The sequence below is a fragment of the Elgaria multicarinata genome, chromosome 15, assembly GCF_023053635.1.
Source record: "Elgaria multicarinata webbii isolate HBS135686 ecotype San Diego chromosome 15, rElgMul1.1.pri, whole genome shotgun sequence".
Lineage (NCBI taxonomy): Eukaryota > Metazoa > Chordata > Lepidosauria > Squamata > Anguidae > Elgaria > Elgaria multicarinata.
The window spans coordinates 18713748-18737864 of record NC_086185.1 but is presented as its reverse complement, the minus strand read 5'-3'; positions in this window follow the sequence as shown (position 1 = coordinate 18737864).

Genomic DNA, 24117 nt, shown 5'->3' with positions numbered 1-24117 from the left:
ACCTTCTGCATGGAAAGTAGATGCAGTACCACTGAATCACAGCTCCTCTGATAGTCATGAAGGTCAATTCTGTAGAATGACTGGGGAGGAGGTCTCCCTAGGAATCACATGATCCTGAGGACATCCTCTCTCTCTCTCTCTCTCTCTCTCTCTCTCTCTCTCTGTGTGTGTGTGTGTGTGTGTTAAAGTTCTTTAAAGTTCTTTAAAATGAGATGATACTTCATAGAGGAATATAATATGGGGGATGGAGGGGGCTGTAATGCAGGGGACAGACGACCTTTTCCCATCCTGCCAATGGCTTGGGTGGGCAAAGGCTGTTGTGGGCAGGGGAGAGGAGAAAAAAAAGGTGATGCCACATGTCCAAAACATGACCTGCATAAGGTGTAGGCGGGGTCTGCCTTTAAAGGTGAGCCCTGAGCATCCTCTGGCCTCTTTCGCTTTCTGGCCCACACCGTCCCACCCTTTATCTAGTATGGGATTAGCTAGTCACCCCCTTCGTAGGGGGGCTGAGTAGGAATGTTTACCTGCCACATATTGGGTGCGGTGTACAGGTTTTTTCACCTACTCCATACTGGAATTTAAGATTTAAGAGGGTAGGTAAATAGGTTGATTTGTTGGCAGGGTTCGTGCAGCAATCTGCGGATATCAGTTGAGCATTTGTTGGGCTCCTTTATGGTGATTGGCAGGTCCAAGGCCTGGTACTCAGGAGCTGTGGGGCTCTAGACCCAGGATATGGCCTGCCTTCGGGGATCTCACTGTCTCACTCACTTGGGGCTATGCGGCTCCAATGTGGGAGTGACATGGGTTGGTGTGCTTAAGAAAGGAGCCAGGTTTCCATCCGACTCCTGGCTTGGCTGAATTGTTTGCCCTTATGCAGGCTAGTTGCCTGGAGACATGTTGCTTGGATTCCCACACTCTTACATGCAGATCTAGGGAGGGGTGAGTTTTCCACCTATTAATAAAAAGGCCCTAGTTATCCCCCAGCTCTGGTGCCCAAGTCATTATTTCTTCCCTTCTCCCTCTATCCACAATGAAAGTCTAAGAGAGTGTTTCACCATCTTTGGGCATCCAGGTATGGAATCCATGGGGAGAGAAGGATGTGAGAAAGAACAATGGGGAAAGGTTTAGAGGGAAGAGCTCCATGAAGAAGATCCTTTATCAGGACAGATTATGAATAACTTACACATGATCCTCAGTGCCATATATGACTTCCTATGAAAAGAAAAGAGAAGAAAACCCAGTGTTTGCAAAGCGCTTCCAATTTTTACGCACCTGCCCTCACCTGAGTCCGTTTCATCTGTCAGTCTCCCTCTGGCTTTTTGCCAATCGGTGACTGACAACCCATTGAGCAAATGCTTGAAAGGAAAGATGTGCAGCAGAGTGGAAAGGGGCGGGGGTGGGGGAGAAGTGTCATTTCGACAGGCAAAATGAACAATGCTCTGGAATGAGCATGCAATTGTGCTCAGAATTTGGTTTAAAGATTTTGCATTTGTGAGGACAAAAGGACGTTTGACAACTTGACTCATGTTGCAGCTTTGCCTCCAGCAACTGTCAAATTAGTTTCTAATGCGACTGGGGAAAATGATTTGGCTTCAACAATGCCTGGAGGTAAGAGTTAAGTTACTCATCAGTAAATCGCTGAAAACATTAACATTTACTTGTTTACTTTTTTTTGTGGTGGTGGTGGGGGACTACTGAATTACTTCCTGAACAGATAAATTCTTCAATAAGGCAAAATAGGCAATTAGGTTTACAGGGTTTTGTAATTTTATGATGGGTTTTTTTAATGGGGTTATGTTTTGCAAGCTACCTTAAGACCACCTGGTCGGGGGGAAAGCAGGGCACAGGATTTTAAAACTATATAATACATAAAAACATAACCCTAATCCTCCAATATTGATGGCTGGGGAGGATTTGGCTCTCCACTCAGGGATGGATGGAATCACCTCCTTCCATGCTGGTCAGGCACTCACTGAACTGCTGCTGTTACCCACCCTCATGAGTGTCACCGGATAGCCTGGCAGAACCACGGGGGCACCCATTCCCTTAGTGAGTTGCCATTTCACATAAAATTGGTGGCTTGGATTTTCCAAAAATGTAATGTTGCATCAATAATGGCCATCAGAGTGGAGAGCCACCAGTTGGAGAAGGTGCTTTGCCATGGTTGAGGCTTTTGAGGTACTAAGTATTCTCCCACTTATGGAAAGCCCCCAGATCTTATGTTGGGCACGTTGGTGAGGAACTGGCTGCTCTATTCCCCTATACAGGTCCAATCCAGACCTATCAGCAACATAAGCCCTGGAGTTGCTAGTAGGGAAATGTCCTCCTGTTCTCATAAATACAAGTGGATTTGTAAATACCACATTATTCCAGGGAAAGGGATCTCTCCAAGCTGGACGAGTGGGCATCCAAGTGGCAGAGGTGGTTCAATGTAAGCAAGTGTAAGGTGATGCAAAACAACAACAACCCAACTTCACATATAACCTAATGGGATCTGAGCTGGTGGTGACTGAACAAGAAAGTTATCCTGGGATTGTGGTGGACAGCTCGATGAAAATGTCCACCCAGTCTGCGGCTGCTGTAAAGAAGGCAAACTCCGTGTTAGACATTATAAGAAAAGGAATCGAGAATAAAATGGCAAGTATCGTACTGCCCTTATACAAATCTATGGTGTGACCACACTTAGAATACTGTGTACAGTTCTTGTCACCACACCTAAAAAAAGGATATTATAGAGCTGGAAAAAATGCAGAAAAGGACAACTAAAATGACTAAGGGGCTGGAGCATGTAAACTTCCCTTGTCATGTAAACTTCCCTACAAGGGAAGTTTACATCAACTGGGATTGTTTAGTTTAGAAAAATGAGGCTAAGGGGAGACATGACATGTATAAAATGATGAATGGTATGGAGAATGTGGATAGGGAGACCTTTTTCTCCCTCTCTCAAAATACTAGAACCTCGGGTCATCCCATGAAACTGATTGGTAGGAGATCCAGGACAAATAAAAGGAAAGACTTCTTCCCACAGTGCATAGATCAACTATGGAATTCACTACCACAAGATGTAGTGATGGCCACCAATCTGGATGGCTTTAAAAGGGGGTTGGATAAATTCCTGGAGGGTAAAGCAATCAATGGCTACAAGCCCTGATGGTTGTGTGCTACATCCAGTATTTGAGGCAATAAGCCTGTGTGCACCAGTTGCTGGGGAATATGGGTGGGAGGGCGCTGTTGCACTATGTCCTGCTTGTTTATCCCTGGCCAATGGCTGGTTGGCCAGTGTGTGAACAGAGTGCTGGACTAGATGGACCCTCGGTCTGATCCAGCATGGCACTTCTTATATTCTTATGTTTTAAAACTAGGGGTGGGGAATGCCCTTTCCTAGCCTTCCACCCCAGTGGTTGTGAGCCAGCAGGGCTTTGAACAAATAGGTGCTTCCAGCCACCCAATTTAGCATTCTTCTGCCAAATAGAAACAAAATGAAAAGTGCTGTGAAATACAATGTTTTGTGCATGATCTCTCTCTCTCTCTCTCTCTCTCTCTCTCTCTCTCTCTCTCTCTCTCTCTCTCTCTCTCCCTTCCTTCCTTGGAACAATATAGAGTTCCTGATGTGTCAGTGGAAAAAAGATCAGGCAATTCAGAAGTCCAAAACCTGGGGTGAAATTTCAATATGTACTGCAGCATCCTAGTCCCAAATACTTTTGGACCAAAATTGACATATCCATGAAAATAAGCAGAAAGCTATTGCATATTCGGCCCTTGAATCCATATAATACTATTTTGTCCATTAGATTGAATAGGTTCTCCCTGGCTTTACTACAGAAATCTTCAAGAACTCGCAGCAGTTAGGACAAAGTACTGATGCATTGCATTTACATTTTTTGGCAGGAGCATACTCTCGGAGAGCAGATATCTTCACCCGTTAACAGAAAGCACCAAGGTTTTCATTAGGAACTGTTCATACCATTGAAGCTCAGGCATCCCAAATCATGATATTGCATATTGTTAGAGCGTGACCTTGGTAACAGAGTCATGGCGACTTTTAGAAGTAGAATGGGCTCTGATGTATTACGGAAGTGTGGCCTCCTCCCCTTGAAAATGTTGCTAGCCTTATCAAAACTCATGGTTTCTTTGAAATTCCCTTGATATTTTGTGTCACTGTGAAGCTTTAAATTCAGTCTGGATTTCACCTTTTGATAAATCAAGTGGCAATCTTGTAAAGGGGTAGGGAAACTTTGGGGATGTGGACACATCTGGCAAATTGAGAAACAGTCCTGGGCACCACCATGGAGGCATGGCAAAGGACAAATGACCTTCTGAAAGACTGAATACACAGCAGAGGTGGAATCTGGGCCCCAGGGCACTAAACAACTCCTTTGAACCCACAGTTTTCAGCACCAACAGAAACTATACCAGACTGATCCCAGCTACTAAGAAAATGTGTGGATGGTTGTTTTTAAGTGGGATGGATAGGGTGTCTTGGTAGTCACCAATCAAGATGTATGGCATTGCATTGGTGTCCATAAGTACAACCACGGATATTCACACCTTTTGCATAAATGGGTCCTTTACAGCCACCATTTACATAAGAGGAAAATATGTAATTTTCAAAGGCTCTATTGTGTGTATAATGGAGGCTCCAGATGAGGGCAAATGGACTTGTGATGGTGTTGGACACTCAACGAGCCTCAAAGGAAACTTGCAGGCACTGTGAGCAGGGGCAGATGGCAGCGGGGCAATCGTCTGACCAATTGGAAGGGGTGAGTCCGTTCATCCCTATTTAGGGTATGTTTGTTTCAGTAAGTCTTTGGGTTTGGACAAGTGAGACCTGCAGCAAAATATTGCAGTGTGGAGTGGCCCTCTTTAGGATTCTAGCCATACATGCCCTCCCATTAATACTCTATTATTATTATTATTTATTTATTTATTTATTTATATAGCACCATCAATGTACATGGTGCTGTACAGACTAAAACAACTTTCTCCCCCCCACACACACCCCATTTCCTTTCTCAATCCTAACAATATTAAATATTTTTGTAGTTTCAGAACATCTTCCTCCCCTCCTCCACCACCTCCTCCTCCTCCTCCTCCTCCTCCTCCTCCTCCTCCCCTTCTTCTTCTTCTTCTTCTTCTTCTTCTTCTTCTTCTTCTTCTTCTTCTTCTTCTTCTTCTTCTTCTTCTTCTTCTTTTTAATGACTACACTTTTGGACACTGAGTGTGTAAAACAATCCATGTATGTACACACACACACACACACACACACACACTGGCTAGGAAAAACAGTGAGCATGGTAGCAAATCTTTCTGAATATACAGAACCAGTTCAACACCCAAGAGAAACTCAGCAGGGGAAACTGGTTAAAAAATAATTTGTTCGTTTCATAGTAATACTCCAGGGGGAAAGAATCCAGCATTGTATACTAGCTGGATGTGAGCTGTTTCTCTTTCTGAGGAACATGTCAATGAAAGGCACCCTGAGGGACAGAAGAATGGAAGATCTGAACTTAATGAATGTTGACAATGAGTATAACTGATGTCCTTATTACGGATGACAAGGGGCTTAGGAGACTGTTGTACCATATTGACATTGTTCCAGTTCAAATGCTCTTTCTTTCTTTTTTTAGAAGAAAAAAAGAAAAAGAAAAAAGAAAGAATAGGGGGAAAAAGAAAGAAAATGTGGGTGAGGGAGAGAGAAAGCAGCATTAAAAAAGAAAAAGGAAACTTCAGCATGCTGGATGACATTTTTTTTTCACTCTTCCCCCTCAATTCAAACAGCTTCCTTTGTCTGCAGTCCTTTGTCATCCAAAACCAGAAATGCCACGAGTACTATCTATCATTGAATTTGTATCCATGTGTACTCAGAGGTTTGCCCCATTGAGTTAAATTAGACTTAGGTTTATCCCGGGATCATCCCGGGGTCATCCCTGTTCATGTAAATGACACGCAGGATATCCTGGGAGCAGGCAGGGATGATTCCAGGATAAATCTTAGGTCTAGCTAAGGCCTTACTCCCTGGTAAGTCTGAACAGGAAGCTTTTGTCACTCTTTCTGTTGAACAGAGCCAATGACTACCCTGGGTCAGTACAGACGATTCATCCTGTAGGCCTGTTGGCACAATACAAGTAGAAAATGAGCCAATAGGTCTTGATTCCCAGTTCTAGCCTTGCCAGGTCTTTGCCATTTGACTTTTTAACCCTCCTACCTTTAAACAGAAATAGCTGTAACATGTACACAGGACTTTTTAATAGTACAACATCCATTATTTCCATGAATTGTTTCAGAATTTCAACTAGGGATAGGCAAATCTGTCAATTTCACTTTGTTCTGCATTACTCTGAATTTTGATACATGGTTGAATACCAAGATATCTTTTAAAGCCAAGCGCTCAAGGCCCTGGATGGGTGAAGCTCTCTGCCACATCATCATCATCATCATCATCATCATCATCATTCCTCAAGTAGGGATGTATGATAAATTCATTTCCATTAAAAAAAAAATGAAAATGAGATTTTACTCAGTTCACATGTTCCAAACCTAACATGGACTCAGTCAGTGGCTGCAGTCCATACAAAGCAAGTGTCCAACATTATGCATGCATCTGGAAAAAATGTGCATGAAAAATGCATACTTTTGAACAATGTGCACAAATATGCTTTAAGCAATGGGAGAAAAATGTGTACATTTCAAAGATACACAAAACTGATATGTGCATTTGGAAACATGCATGAAAATACGTGTGGATTTTCATGTGAAAACAAACAAGCTTAGCTCATGATCTGATATGGACTTGAGTTGGAACAAGCTTTGAGATGGAATTTGGAGAACTTCAAAGAGGTTTAGTTTTGCTGATTTACACATCCCTATTCTCAACTTATTTCCAAATTCTTACCAAAACCTGGCCTACATGTGGCGTGCGACATCTCAGCTGCTATTTTAAATTCATTTTTCTTAAAGGTAAAGGAGCGCACGAGCACTCCACCAAAATTGTAAGTTTTTTTAAAGCCCCCCTCGCTCTCCCCCCCACCCCACCCCGATGGGCACAGAGCTCCTGAGAAGCTCTGTGCCCCATGCTAAGGTCCTTGTGGTTACTCATGAGGAGCCGGGACAACCCGCGATGTCTGGCCACATGTTCCTCAGTCTTGGGATCATCCCGAGACCATGGAAAAAGCAGGAAAAAAGGACCTGCCAATATCCCGGGGCAAGGAAGGGATCATCCCTCCCTGCTCCTGAGATGCCCTGTGCATCATGTGGATGCACAGGGATGATCCCAGGGTGGTCCCCAGGATATCAACTGTTCTAGCTATGCCCTAAGTAGCAAGAAGTGCTCCTCGGATGGCACTGCATTATTCCAGACTGGATATAGGGATAAATAAATAAATAAATAAATAAAATACTAGTTTAAATAATCTCCCCAAAATATGTCTGGCTTTAAAATGTATCACCAAGAGGGAAGGCTTGCCACCAATAACTTTAGTCCTTCTGTCATCACTCTTGCCTAGTATTTATGAAATTATTTTACCCGGAGTTTCCCTTGACTTCTCCTTTCTGACTTGCCACTCTGAAAATACCACAGCAAATCGACAGGGACTGTCTCCCGTTTCCTTTCTCAAGGACCTACTGAAATCACAACCAACAGCAAACTCCAGTGCATCATTGGGGCAGTGGGCAATTTAGAAGGGAAAGAAGCTGTCAATTGTCGCAGTGGGCTATCCCATTTGGAATGGCTTAAATCAGAGGCCAAATGATTGTTATTATGGAGATAGCAAGTGTCATCCATAGAAGCAAGAAAATGTACTGTGCGTATTTGGAATGACTGCCATTAGGAAGATAGGAAGCAGAGGCCTCAAACCAATAAAAACAGACAAAACACATGGAGGCAGTGAGCAAAAATTGAAGAGACAATGTTTCCAATGCCTAATAACCAGCCTCCGCTCATATTTATTATGTCTTTTATTGCTGACGAGAAAGATGGCAATAGATACAAGGGCAGAGAGTCCAATTATTTCTGAAAAATGCAATAAGATAATCTGGCAAACTTTTTTTTTTTTAAGGACTGAGATTTGTAAAGTGTATATAGGCCCTTCGGGGTCAGTGACTGTCAGAAATATAGTTTGAAGAAAAAGAGCACTGTATGAGCATGTATGAACATCTACTCTGAGCATTTTCAGGTCGTGTCTCCTCAGTATCTAAGCAAAATTAATGGCAATGAACCTTTGAATGGAGGCAGGTCATGGGAGAAAGAGGGAGGATTAGCTTATGTCAGGACCCAAAATGGCTTATGGAGTCACAGCGTAGATTGCTGTATGAGTCCCAAAGGATGAGAGACACAAGATAGATAAAATTATGCCTTTTAGTAGAACAACGTTAGTTGATTCAGCAAACTTTTGAGTGCCAAGTACAAACTATTTCATCAGGCAAAGTAGAACAAGAGAAACATTATGTCTGCATATAGTGTTTGCATTTTCTGTAACACAAAGCTAGCCAGTCAGTGACCTATGAGCAGATTGGAGCTCCACAATCTATTTCACCTGCACCAGTCAGCTCTACCGATTTTTAAATAAGCTGTTTAAATTTCCTTCACACCTTAAACATGGGTCAAAGTTATATGAGATGGAGTTAGTACATGCTTTAATTGCATTCCTCCGAGAGCTTGTGCTTTATTCTCTTAAAGCTTTTAATACTAGAAAGACTCAACTTAATTTTAAGAGCAGTCCACCTATGAGAAGGCCTGTGTAAGTAGCAAAATATACTCTAGGCTTCAGGGTTACTGTCTGAAACAGAGAGTGGCCCACAAATATACAGAAGTTGTCAATCCATATTATCATTGAATGGTTTATTTGTTTGTTGATTTATACCCAGACTTTCTACCAAAAAAAAAAAAAAATGACTCAAGGTGGCTAATGGCACTCTGGGTGTTTATAAAACAAAACAATGGAAGCTTCATATAATGCATGTTATAAGCAATGCAATGTTTTTAGTCAGTTGGAAATTAGATGGAATCCTGTGGGGCAGCTGAAAATGAGGCAGAAGTGATAAAGCAGATCTCTGTGTATATACGGATATTGCAAACCAGGAAGGAATTCTCAGAAAGAGGCAAAGCTTTAGTCCAAGAGTACTCCCAAGAACATTTGCAAATGCTGAGCCAATACCAAAGTGTGCCAAGTGGAGGTCAGCCATCCAGTAATGTTCTTTATTTTCTCTATAATTATCTGTGCTCATTTTCCATTCTGCCTGATGAAGAAAGAAAGAAAGAAAGTGGCCATAACTAGACAGGGCAAAATCCCAGGGTGATCCCCAGGATCGTCCCTGTGCATCCACATGACACACAGGGAATCCTGGGAGCAGGGAGGGATAATCCCAGCCTTGCCCCAGGATCTCGCCCTCTCCTTTAGGCCCGGTTTTTCTGCTGTTTCAGGCTGAGCCTGAGACCACGGAACATGTGACAGGACACCACAGTTTGTCCTGGCTCCTTGCGATTCCTCGTGAAAAGCTGGGACCCGTGCACGGGACACAGCGCTCCTCAGGAACATAGCACCCATTGGGGGTAGAGTGGGGTGAGGGGGAAAGTAAATTCTTTTTTAAAAAAATCACTCGCCTTTTGCGCACAAGTGTTAGTGTGCTGCTGTCCCTTTAAGAAAAAGAAAGAAAATGGCGGGTGCAATGCCTCTCCCTCTGAGATCGTCATGTGCTGCATGTGTACTGATGTCATGGGATCTTCACCCCTCCATCCCGCTAGACCACTAGGACTAGCTAAGGCCAGAGTCACATTACAGGTAAAAACAGATCTACACACTAATAAAATGATCCAGCAACATACTAAGAAGTTTTGCATTACACCAATTCCAATGAGATAGTTAAGCCCATGCTTAAATCCCTCCCATTGAAAGCAACATGAATTAAGCAAGCTTAACTTTGGCTGAATCATGTGCTAGCCTGGAGACCACAACATCAGACTCAGAGGCACGAAAATATCTACAGGTCCCTGCCCCTCCTATGTTGTTCTTGTTTTAGATTTTTAAAAAATCTAGGACATTAGAATGCTGCAAATTGAAGTGACAGTCTTCAGCACCAAAATTATTTCCAATACATAAAAAAGGTTGGGTTACTGCAGCCTAGTTCTTTGTTTTAATGCAAGTTCATCAAAACAAAGGCTGGGGGAATGGTAAGAAATCCCCTGGTAAGTTAGAGAAAGTAGAAAGGAGGAGTTTTGCCTGTGGTGAGCGTGTGTGCTTTCCTGGGTGTATTTGTTTCTCTGAACATTTTCAGTTTCTCTTTGCAGAATGTGTGTTGGGGAAGAAAACACTCATTCCGGGCCACTGGGAAGAGTTCCACAGCCATAAACGGCCACATTAAAATAGCCAACTGAAAGAAAAAGAAATAAATGAGGAAAAGAAAGAATTCCGTCCAACTGTTGTTGCAGATGGCAACACCCCCTGCATTTTCTAAAAGAATGTTTCCACGCACCCCTTAAATAATTGCAGAAATGTTGCTAATATCCACCTGCAAACGGGCAGTGGTTTTGGTAGGGTCATGTTTGTTCAGCTTCAGGAATGGCTGCTTCTGACTGCACTCTGAGGTAATTGTTTTGAGTTCACACAGATGCTCACAGATTTGCTTTTCATTCTCTTCTTCCAGGGCAAAGTGGCATCTGACAAGTCACTCTTATTTCATGAGCAACAAGCATTCTTAGGGGTAACAGATGGCTTTATGTCTGACTCTCCCTTTGCAAACTCAGCTTGACACTCCCGAGCAATAGGACTTTATTTGTGTTCTCATGCATCATTCACCATCAGTAATAAATCCCACAGGACATGCCATCACTTCAGACACCTTGTGAAGCCCATCCCGTTAAACAGATTGACACAGGTGTGGTTGATGAGAATTAAGTAGAAAGTAATTACTGAAAACAAGATGGACTCGTCCAATTTCTCCAGTTTGACTCCATAGCACTGAATAGAGTGAGATGAAATCAACATATTTTTCTTGTAATAAGAGTAAGCAAATTTTGCCATTGAGAGAGTGATGTTTGTACAGTGCTCCTTCATTATCAAGCTGAGCTGAAAGAGACATAAGAGATTTATTCAGTTGGGCAACACCTGTTCTATGACTATACCCCACAGCTGGCTGTTCTATTGGAGCATGTTTGGGAAGCAACTGAGATTTTATGAGGTTGCTTGACTCAACTGAGAATAACAGTATTGTGCTCATGAGTAGGCAAGAAGAATCCTTTTCCAAGTAATGAAGGCTATTGGTAGACTGGTTATTTATTATTTATTTATTTATTGCATTTCCATACCACCCAATAGCTGAAGCTCTCTGGGCGGCTCACAAAAATTAAAACCATTCAAAGTATAAAACAACAGTTATAAAACCATAATATAAAATACAATATAAAAATACAAGCTAGATAAAATCAGCAGCAGTGCAGAAATACAAATTTAAAATGCAAATTTCAAACAACAAAGTTAAAACTAATTTATAGACTGTTAAAATACTAAGAGAATAAAAAAGGTCATCACCCTTTTTGGGGTTGTGTAGAAGGTACAGAATTTCCTTTTATGTATCATTTAAGAATAAAGCTCCACATTCCTCACCAAACATTTTGAATTCACACTCATGCTTTATTTACAGCTAGAGACGTGTGAAAATGATGCCTTTTATTTCTGTTGAGGTTTTTTTTTCTATTTTGCTTCTCCGCGCTCTCAGATATTCACAGACAGTCTGTGGAGAGCCTCAGATAGCCTTGCAGTTTAGAACACCTTTTGTGTTTGCAAGAGTTTTTTTTTTCCCCACCTGAAAGGGGGGCAGGGACGATGCACATTATTTCAATGGACTAATGCATGTGAGTTGAGTCATTGTACTGGTTGTGGACCAGAATCGAGATTGGAATGTGTATCTTAGGGTGACCATATGAAAAGGAGGACAGGGCTCCTGTATCTTTGCATGGTTCACAAAAATTAAAACCACAAGTACAGCGTAATAGATTTTAAAAATGAAAAAATGTAAACAAAATAAGGCAGAAATAGCAAGGGTTTGGTAACTCCACGGATACCCACATGCCCCATGATCGCATGCCTCCAGGCCTCCTTTTTTAAAAAAAAAAGAAAAAAAAGAAAGGAATGTTGAACAAATTACATTTAAAAATAACTAGGGGCTTCCAAGTCTCCTTCTGACCTACACACACATCCCACTTTAAACTCACAAAGGAAGCAGCCCACAAAGGCTGCTGGTACTTTCCAGTAGTTTCTCTTAAAAAACAAGTAGGAACAGGAAGATTTTTTTAAAAAAACCACCTCATTAGCTGTGAACATCTTGAGGAGAAACAAATGCCTGGGTCCTGGTGAGCTCTAGGAGAATGGATCAGAACCGTATCTGGAAGTCTGGCAGAGCAGTCCTCACAGATGCTGTGACTTAGGCAGCTTGAAGGATGTAGAGAGAAAGATAGTCTCTTAGCCACAGAAGGAAGGAGACAGAGAGGTTGCTGCTCTCAAGAACCAGCCAGCCACCCGCCACCACGAATGGAGGTTGGAAAGGGAGGAAAGGAGATAAGAGACCAATGCTACACAGTCAGGGTCAGTGACTTGCTCTCCCCTGGTGAAAGGAGGAGAGAATGGACTTGGCTGGCAGATCACTCCCACCGCCCTTAATAAGAAATCACCCCGTTGGTTCATATAGTCCAGTTTTATCTATTTGGCGTCATCTCCCTGTGGTTGCAAGGCCATGCCTTTTCTACAATATGTCTACTCTTAAAAATCGAAGCTGGCAATTTTTGGGGGGTTGGGGTGAAAGTAGCTCACCTTGTCTAGGGCGCAAAATAGTCTGGCACCAGCCCTGGCCATAGACGAACCATTTAAAAATGAAACCATTTGGCTGAGTCTATTAGTAGCTCCAGAACTGTTTCTGATCCACAATACAGAATTAGGAGTGAAGAAAAAAACATGGCTTCATCTTGTATTAAGACACATCAAAACAACTAAAGTTTTCAACTTCTCAATGCCACCCCACCCCCACCTTGAATTCTTATTGCTTAGGCTTGATTAGGATGCCTTGTTTTGTTATGGAAATTCAGAAAAAAATGCATTCTCCTTTGTGAATTAATAGACATGCACATATTGATCAGCTCTCATCACAGTCATTCTTCTGGAAACTGGGGAAGTAGCAGATGGACCAGGGGACATCTATGAACTATTCATAATTTGTTAATAGTTAAACAAGTTTGTTTCTAAAAATAGAGACGTCCTTCGATGTTTCAGTTTGGGAATAACTAGTTCAAAAGCACAACTTCTCCTGTGCCTTTCTAGGTTTGGAGAGAAATGTGTTTGGTTTGCATTTTAATACAAGCTGACCTAATTCACCCTTCCTGTACTAATACAAGAACTAGAATGCAATTGTCCTTCCCGTTTTGCACTTCTCTGAATTTTGTGCTGCAGTTCTCTGATTTCTCTCTTCTTCTTTTTTAAATGTCTACAGTCGGGCAAATTGCATACAAATAGGCATATAAAATGTTTAGATTACAAGAAATGTATATGAAAATCTGTACTTCCCCCTCCAAAGCTCACAAATTGATATAGAAAAAAGGAAGACAGAAGGATGAAAGATGCAACAGAAATGTGTGCTTCAAGAAATTCAAAGGTTGTAAAAAGATTTGTTGATACCTACCTTGTTCTGCATTGTATTAACAACAGAGAAAGATCTTTTGTTGGGCCATTTTCTTTTCTTAGAAACAATGAAATTGCAATGCCGATTTAAAATGGAATCCAGTTTTCACACTCAGCAGTGAGCCATCAAGTACTGAGAAATCAAGAAATGTGCAAACATGTGTGCTAGCCCCAATTTCCACTGCTTTCCATTCTGAGTAATGACCCAAGTCCAGAGGGTTTCATACAGATCTGCTTTCAATGCCAATAAGTCTGATGGCATCATGTGTTCCATTAGATTTTGTCTATCAGTAGCTATGAGTAATGATGGCTGAATAGAATGTTCAGGGATAGTATGTAAATGACTATCAGTCACTAGGGACGTTGGAGAAATTTGAGACAGACTAAATGGATCTGGATTTCTAATCATGCAACCTGTGGAATCCACTGTGAACTGGTGTCCCTAGACCATGTGGAATCCGTGGACATCTGGATTATATATATTAGGGTGACCATATGAAAAAGAGGACAGGGCTCCTGTATCTTTAACAGTTGTATTGAAAACGAAATTTCAGCAGGTGTCATTTGTATATGGGGAACCTGGTGAAATTTCCCCTTCGTCACAACAGTTAAAGCTGCAGGTGCCCTGCACTCTTTTAAATCTGGTCACATTAGGCAGGGCTCCTGCAGCTTTAAGTGTTGTGATGAAGAGTGAATTTCACCAGGTTCTCCATATATACTGAAATTCCTTTTTCTATGCAACTGTTAAAGCTACAGGAGCCCTGTCCTCCTTTGCATATGCTCACACTTACACTTTCCTGAAATTTACACAAATTCATTTTGAGGAAAATATGCACATTTCTTTTGAGACATATGCCATGCTAGAAAATATATGTGGGAGAAAGTAGAATGGAATAGGGGAGAATATGCTAAATGTGACATACTAACATAAATTAAATTGTTGGAAATTTCCTTATTAAACTATTTTCACAATTTTCCACATTCTGAAAAAAAAAATCAATCCAACTGTGAAAGGACTCAAGAATGAATGACACTGCACAATCCACAAAATATATGTGAAGCAAATTTCAAAAAAAATCTGGACATCCCTTCTAGGGAGCAGCAACTTATGAGTTATTGACTTCAAGCCTTAACTGTGTGCTTGCTGGAGGAATCTGCTTAGTTACTGTAGCAAGATGATACAGGACTAGATGGGCCTTCATTTTGACCCTCTCTATCTCCATGTGCACCTTCAAAATCTAATGCGTGAAAAACAGCTTAGAACATCTAAGAATGTGTGGAATGTGAACCATCAGCTAATTTTCAGTACAGATGGGCATATCTGTCAGCTTTGCTTTCTCTTGCATTCTAATTTCTTAAAATCTCAAGTTCTTTCTCTCCCAAATATGAAGAACTTGGTGGATTCTGTATTTTTCTTCTATTTTTTCATTTTGAATAAAAACTGAACTGAAACAAATTCTTACCCATCCCTAGTATTCAGGAATACTTTTTTGTGGGGTGGAGGGTTGAAGGCAATATGCATAGCCAGAAACATCAACGACAACAAAACTCAAAACAATTTACCAGATACCATGGTTCTGAGTACATTAGCCCAATCCACTATTCCAAATATGATGTTTATGTTGCCATTATCAAAGAACAATTTCCCCAAACTTGGCATTGCCTTGAAATGACCCAAATCAGCAATAGTACCCTTCTAACTGACTACGCTGTGTCATGAATTCTGAGATACTATGCTATAGTTTGTAATCTTTAGGTCTCTCCTCCACCCTTATTGTAAAAGACAAGCAATCAGATTATCAGTCTCTAAGTCAGATTAGGGAAGTTAAATTAACTTGAAAATTTTGTTTCCAGGAAAGAAGATGCTAAGGGGAAAATATCTACAGCTTATGGATTAGTTTAGTATTGACTTTGCAACTCAATTATCTTGTTATCTTTTCCTTAATGTTACTGAAGTCAAATGAACAATGTAACAAGTAAATGGAAGAACAATCCAGTGGTGAGATTGCTCCTCCTTTTCTATGTGGAGTTAGAGATATTTTGGCAGCATATCTTTAATACAATCTCCCAAGATAATTTAAGTTCTTTCAGGGATTTCTGAATTATCATCCTAAAATGCATTTTGTATAGAACTTTGCAGCAAATTATGTACATAGGAATGATATACTGAACTCAAGGAAAAGATGGTAGGAAGCCAATGATTTCCAGGTATAGGCACGGAAAAGACTTGGCCTAAGTTAGCAATCACAGTGACCAGCCAGATTCAGTATACAAACAAATGTCAGCAATTGATTAGGTTGTAGAAAATCTTGTTTGTACATTTATATCTCATAATGTTGTGGCCATAGGTCACCGAATGTACCATGTTTCATATATTTCCTTTGTTTCCTGGTTGCAAACAGGTGAAAAGACCAAGAATTGTACATAATGATACCAGGGCAAATGCAAACACAACTCTCTAGGCTGAAATTCTTGTTTAGACATCATCTCAGTTTTGTTGACAATATCATAAATCCTTGTGATACGACTCCATTTCCACACCCAGAATGACTCTGATTTTCCCCCCTAAAGAGATCATTTCTTGGTCTACAAAAATGGATTCTGGAGAAATAACCAGGGTTAGGAGCAGACGTAAAAGGTGGGTAGGTGGGTGGGTTATTACTATGAGAATTGGGTCTTGCTTTCTATATGAATTGGTAACCTCTAAGAAAAGAAGATCTATACTGGAAAATGTAACAGTCTGCACATCCACCAATTCTGAATTCAATGTAGAAATGGGAGGTAGGCCAATTGGAACTGGGGCAGATCAAATTCTGTGGAATCAGGGTTGGCATCAACATTTGGCAAAGCCGGGCACCTGCTGAAGAAACACACCACACCAAGGTCCCATTGATAGGAGTCCTTTAAAGTTGTTCCTGCTAAGGATGTGCTATATGGATTGTATTAAATCTAGTCTACCATTTTTCATTCCAGGACCTGCTCATTGGCAGAAATGGATTAATTTCACAAGGATTTAGGACTTCTGGAAATGCACATTTAGAATCATAGAATAGTAGAGTTGGAAGGGGCCTACGAGGCCATTGAGCCCAACCCCCCACTCTGTCTACCTTAAATCAACCTCAAAGCATACCTGAGATATGGCTGTCCAGCTGCCTCTTGAATACCTCTAGTATGGCAGAGCCCACAACCTCCCTAGGTAACTGGTTCCATTGTCATACTGCTGCAACAGTGAGGAGGTCTTTTCTGATGTCCAGCCGGAATCTGGCTTCCTGTAACTTGAGCCCATTATTCCGTGTCCTGCACTCTGGGAGGATTGAGAAGAGATCCTGGCCCTCCGGCTGGACATCAGGAAAAACTTCCTGACTGTTAGAGCAGTATGACAATGGAACCAGTTACCTAGGGAGGTCATGGGCTCTCCTACAGTAGAGGCATTCAAGAGGTAGTGGGACAGCCATCTGTCAGGGACGCTTTAAGGTGGATTCCTGCATTGAGCAGGGGGTTGGACTCGATGGCCTTATAGGCCCCTTCCAACTCTACTATTCTATGATTCTATGAAGAGAGTGCAAGCTCAAAGGAACTGATCACTTTTACTTTGTGACCTTCTGCAAAAATGAAAATAGTTGTGCCTTACAAGAAAAACGTGAGTGACAAAGATTTCATTTCATTTCATTTTATCTTGCTCAATAGCCAAAGATGTCTGATTGGTTTATAAAGATTAAAACCTTAAAAATACAATATTATTAACATACTAATGTATAAACGTGTACACAAACACACAATTTTAGCAGTCAACAATAATAAAAAAATCCAGGACCTGTTAAACACTCTGTTATATGCTGTCAAATGCCTGTGGTTTTCAGCTAATTGCTTATCCTCCACATTTGTGATATACCAAGAAGAGGTTATTCAGATTACAGGAGGGACTTCCAAGGACAGCCATAGGCATTGGAAACCTCAGAGGTTCTAGTTCTCTTTGGCAATCAGTTAGGAGAAAAGACATGAATTGAAAACTGTCACAGATTGCACATGTACGTGTTCTGAATTTAGTTTTAGAAATGAAAGGCAGATAGAGTGGAACATGGGACCTAGCACTGTGTGAATACAGTATTGGTTGTATCACATTTACTTCATTGCACATCAGTGCCAGCTGATGCATACCTCCCTGGGACTAAATCCCAATGCATTCATCAGAATGTGCTGTCAGTCACTGCTCTTTGGTACAATCTAATTAAAATATTCTCAAATCTGCCTGTTCAGGAAATCTATCTGCAATAGTGAAAAGAAGTTGCCTTTCCAATGGGAATGGGGAACCATGGATGTTCATGGCACCTTTAGTCTGAGTTATTAACTGTCTTAATATGGCATCTATGTAGGGTGAAGCTTGCAGTTCCAAGACATATACATGATATATTGTAAGTTCAGAAATTAAATATTTTCCTTGATATAATAGCAGTATATCTTCTTCTTCTTGTTTTAATGATACATTTATCTTCCAATTGCTTTACTTTGTGGATTATCCAAAGCGGTTGCTAAACTAAACCCCATCTTAAAATGTGACTGACACCGTTAATGATAGGAAGTGCTATTTTTAACCAATTAATATCTTCCATGCACTCTATATCATGAAGTTTGACTTCCCTCCTTGCATATTCTTGAAGTCTCTCTGTCTCCATTTGCTTTACTCATTAATCACTGCCCAACTAGTGCTGTCAAAGTTGCTCCTTTGATGTCTCGTTATTTGCTGCCGTCTTTCTTGTCAGCAGTTAATCAAATGCACTCCCTGCTGTGGGCAAAGCACAGTTTGATTTTTTTGGAAAAAAATCAGAGATGATCTGGCCCATTGCTTTAAGAAAAAATCATTATTATTATTATTATTAATAATAATAATAATAATAATAATGTGTACTTAGCGTGTATGCTTTTGCTTTCTAGTAGAAAAACATACCACCCTATACATTCTGGCTAATATGGGAGAGGGGGTGCAAAAATAAATATGTAATATATCAAGAAGAAGCTCTGGATGCCAGTTCTTTGTGGGAAGGTATAGTGCAGAAATAAAGAGGTGACACAAGTATATGGGTTCTAAACAAGGCCAACATTTATTTGGTGTATATGCAGAGGAGAAACCTAATCAGGCATCTTCCTTGCACAGAGAAAGCTGTTATATAGTAGGGTGAGACATTCCAAGCCCTGGTGGCAGTGGCTATTTGTCACCACCCCCTGGCTCCCCCTTTTGGGGTGGTAGGCCTTCCAGTGTCACCCCTCCTCTTCCCGCTCAGCTCTGAGTGGGTGAGAAAGGTTGGCCTCAAGGGTAACCCTTATTTCAGCAGTGGGCCACAGGGCTTGGAGCTGCTGAGCCTCAGGCATTACCAATCACCACTTGGTGCCTTGGAATGTTCACCAACCCTATCCATCTGCAGATACCTACCTACCTGCCATAAATGTGACCAAATAAAATCAAATTAACCTATTCATTATTCCCTAGACTGTTTCTGCAGTATGAAATAGGCAAAAAAAACCTCAACCAATTCAGTTTATGAGCCAGACATTCCTACTTGGTCCCTTGAACAGGCAGCCAGCAAGCCCACACTGCCTATAGGGGAGAGAGCCACTTTTCAAAGAGGAAGAAGGGAGGGGTGCAAACCCTTAAATAGGGCTATGCCCCCTCCCCCTCCAAAGGTGGGGAAAGTGGCCAGTCATAGGCCATCACATCACCTTGGTCTGTGGCCATCCTCAATGGCCTCCCTGCACCCAGGCTATGCCAGGTATGGCAGAATGGCGTTTCATAGCCCAAGAGAGCCAATGCACACAAAAGAGTTAGCCAGAGGCTCAGAGAAGCTCAAGGGTTGCAGAAGTATGAAGTAAGAAGAAAGGAAGGAGGAGCAGGAAAAACAAAACAGCCCAATGAGAAAGAACATGGTCAATGGCCCACAGAATGCTGACTGATTCGGGGTAGGAGGGAGTGGGAAAACTATGTGGGAAGGGGAATGGAATAGAGTATCTTGGGAAAGGGCATAGTTTGGTGGTTGGCTGGAAACCTGTGTGGAAGCATTCCGTGCTGCAGCATTTTGTTGCAGGTCCCACTTGTAGATTTCTATATGTACATTCCATGGTGCTGTGTTTCAAATACTCTTCAGATGGGTAGATTTTTGTGTTTTGCTACCATCACAATAGCCTCCCACAATAGTGGCAGTCTCTTTACATGGGCAGAGAAAAAGGAAGCAGCAATGACCATGTAGCCCATTCAGGGGCCATTTTAATTGCAATGCTTTTCCTGCACAAACAGGAAATGGCGTGCATTCCATTGTTTGTTTGTTTTTAAAAAATGGATTAAAAGCAGTATTTTGTGATAAAAAAACAAGTTTAAGGAGTGGGAGGCGTGTGGAAGGTGGACGCTGTCATCTAAAGGAAGTGCAAATGTCAGTAAGTATGCAGCAGTGAGTGAATGTTGAAATGCTCCTCTGATGACACTCACTGTCTACTTCTGGGTGTCCCATTTCAGAAAAGGATACTGTAGAACAGGAAAAAAAAGCTTTAGAATAAAATCAGCAAAGGCTAAAGAAGGGAAGGGATGTCCAAATCAGCAAACTCCAAGCTCATTGAAGTCCTTCAAAATCCACCCTGATGCTCTTTCCAAGTCGTGTCCATTTCACATTGCAAGCACCTTCTTTAAGTCACAGGTGGGATACATTTCAGTGCAACCAAAATGTACAAACTTTTCTCCCATTCTTTTATCAAAAAGTACACTTTTTTTTGCATTTGTATTTTTTTCAATGGATTTTTTTGAATGCATTTTTCTTTAGGTCCACAAAATGCACTCTCTGCCTCCTTAGGGAGGATGTAGTGTTAAGGCGTGTGAGCCTTAACTCCCAATTTCCCTGCTTTTGGTGCTTGGTTGAAAACTGTAAAGCCTTAACATTGTTTTGTAAACTGTATGCTTTTTGTTTAATGAATAAATATTAGGGTCCAATTTGGATCATGTCCCATGAACTTAAAAAAGAAAAGGTATAGCTGTAGGTACATATTTAATGTAACATATTGTTTGACCCCTAGCTGTGTGGGTTTTGGTTCATGGTACTGGCTTTAGGCATGTTTATCCTAACTTTATGGCTCGTAATGCATGACTAGGCAGAAAGACCTGCTAACATTTTCCGCTAAACCAAACTGAAGGGATACATGCCACATCAATCAGCCAGACGAGTGAGGACAGCTTTGTTGTGTGATTTTGGGTTATTCTTGTTTTAGAGAGAGACTGAGGCCTTAGCTAGACCAGGCTATATCCCAGGACGAACACTGGGATCATCCCTGTGCATCCACATGATGCACATGGGATCCTGGGATCAGGGAGGGATGATCCCTCCCTTGCCCCGGGATAGATCCCTCCCCTTTGGGCCCACTTTTTCCACAGTCCCAGGCTGAGCCCGAGACCGTGGAACATGTGGCCCGTTTCCGTGGCTTGACCCTGCTCCACATGATTACTCACGTGGCACCGGGAGCCGCACATGGGGTGCAGCACTTCTCAAGAGTGCTGTGCCCATCAGAAGTAGGGTGGGGGAAGCAGGGAAATTTATTTTAAAAAAAAAAAAAACACTTACTTTTGTGCACGACCATTTGTGCGCTGTCACTTTAAGAAAATAAAAAATGGTGGGCACGATGCCTCTCTTCCTGAAGTCATCACACTTTATGTGTAAACGGGGGAGAGATCTCGCATAAATCCCAACATGAGATGTCCCTCCTCTGTCCTGGAACAAAAGGTAGGTCTAGCTGAGGCCTAAGACTCAACAGAAAATAAGGATATAAATCTTCTAAGGGCACAATGTTTTAACAGAAAGATAAACTACAATTTCCAGCATTCCCCAGTCAACCAAGGCAATTGTAAGACCTTTCTCTCTCTCTCTAAACATGCATAGGATTGCACCCTAAATTAGTAGAACTATACACTTCTCTTCATTTCAATTGGACTCATGTAAAAGATGTTCCCTATGGATTGTGTACCAAGACAAATTAAGTTTTGCTGTTTTAACTGGACCACATTCTAATTATCATTGAAGAATTACTTCAAGCTTGGAAATCAACAGAAACATTTGCTGCCTGCCTATCAGGGTCAAAAGAAACGCTTCTTTTCAATACAGAGGCTAGGAAAAAAAAGAGCTGTTGTCAGAAATGTGTTAACAAAAAAGCATCAGGGGGTTGTAAGTCAAATGAGTGCATCCAACTGAGAGAAAATTCCACCCTAGGATAAAAGCGAACTTTTCAATTGCATTCAGCTGCTATTGACAGAGGGAAATATCCTGCAAAATCTCTAAGGGGGAGAGGGGAATGCAAAAGTAACATTCAGCAGGCAAACAGAGCAATTACAGCCGGTTAGAGGACACATCCTGAAGGGAGCTTCCTACACTCCCAGTGAAGTGCTGGAGCAGTAACGCTGAACTGAAACATATTGACCCATTTTATATTTCACCATTTTGGAGGGGAAAGGGGGGAGTGAAAGCCATTTTTGCCCTTTTGTGTACATGAACCTCCTTAATCAATGTGTGCCTTCATTTACAATTTGCTCTTGCAAGCAATATCAGCACACAGTTGTGTCATGATTTAGTCTATGTTTCATAAGTCACTTCCTTGACTCATCTGGCCAATCTTACATTTTTTTTCTTGGCTACCTTGTTCCGTGCGTCCTGGGATTTGGTGAGCTCTTGATCTTTGGGACATTGTTGGCTTCTTTGTTCCTTTTGTTAGCAGTGCTGGTTGAAGGGTCTGCTGTTCATTCTCCAAGATTCTCACTTGGCCATTACTGTAAGGCGCGCACAAAAAAGGCATGCTTCTCTTTATCACCATTGCTAGAGAGGACAGTGGATAAGTGAAAGAATGAGTGAGCCTTGGCTGCTTGTAGTCCACCCCATTATCAGCATAGTAGGTGGGTGAGTAGTGACACTGGGCATGTCTACACCATCTACTTATCCTTGGGTCTGCTTGAGTTCTTCCATCTGCATCCAAATGATGCACAACCAGAGATGTCCTCTCACTTTCCCTGGGATAAAAAACAAACACCAAGGACCATGGGTGGTGTGGCACAGGCTCCCAGGTCTCCCTCCCCCCCATGAGTAGCAGGGCTTTGCAAACAGGCATGGAGCTGGGGCGGGGGGCAGCTCCATGCCCATGGGGGTGGGAGGGCAGCAGTTTTGCCACCCCCAGGAAGGCTGCTGGCACTTTTCAGCACTGAGTTTTTTTTGTGTGTGTTTTTACTTACGTTTTGTGCAGGATTGCTCCTGCACAGTTGCATGACCGGCTCCTGCTTTTAAAAAGAGCATGAAGCACCAGAGCATCCCTCCTGACTTCTGGGACAATGCACTGCCATGTGCATGCTGGGGGATGATCCTCCCCTTGCCATCCCAGATAGCAAGTAGGTATAGACATGCCCTGTCTCCTTGAAGTTAAGGTGATCTAATGAAAGTGGACATCAGAGAGCTTCAGCTATCAGACAGCATAGCAATAAAATAAATACATAAATATATTTAAGTGCATGTTGGACCCAAATGTTTGTGCAAGCTTTCCCTGGGTAGTGTAGCCTAACGTCTTAATGCATGCTATGCACTGGCCTTTAGTCTTCGATTTCTATGCATTCTGCACACGTCTTTGAAATCTTTGGATGGAAGTGATTCACAAATACTCTCAAATAAATAAATAAATAAGGTATGTCAATTGATTCAGGACGAGGAAAAGAAAGTATTTCTCCTCACATCACATAATTACCTTATGTCTGCCACTGTGCCAGGATGTGATCATCACCACTAGCTTAAATAGTTTTAAAAAGTGGTTACAGATATCCACAGAGAAATATATGGTCTTTTGATAGCTATTAGTAATGATCAGCCATAATAGCGATATGGAACTCCATAATGCAGGAAGCAAAAATCCAGAGGGGATGCATACAAGTGACAGCAGAAGCTTTTTCTCCTACAGAGCTGCCCTGCCCTGAAAAATGCCACTGCTGGTATGCCATGTCCCCTTCTCCCTCATTGGTAACCAGGCACAACCTCTTTATGTCTTGTGTGTCCTTCCTAATTCCTGACAGTGCTAGCTGCTAATGTTATGTCTCATATTATTTGCACATGTTGTTGACTATAGAGACTTCGCTGGTGACAGAAGTGATGGTTCTTGGAGCAAACGTGACTGTCATTTGTCTTCCAGCCTCCGCAGGGTTTTCGTTTTGAACAGAAGAATGTTGTCATATACTTGATTCCCCAACACAATCCACCAGTGTGTATTTCCACACCTGCCCAATAGGGTTGTGAAGGGCTTTGTCTTTCATAGTCAATGGGGCCTCTACAGGACATCAGTTTATCTACCTTTTCACAAACCCTAGTGTAAGACAAAGCACCAGTTTTTATTCCACGGGGTCGAGTGATCCTGAATTTTCCTAATACTAATACTAACCTTAACAGTTAAATCTGCACCA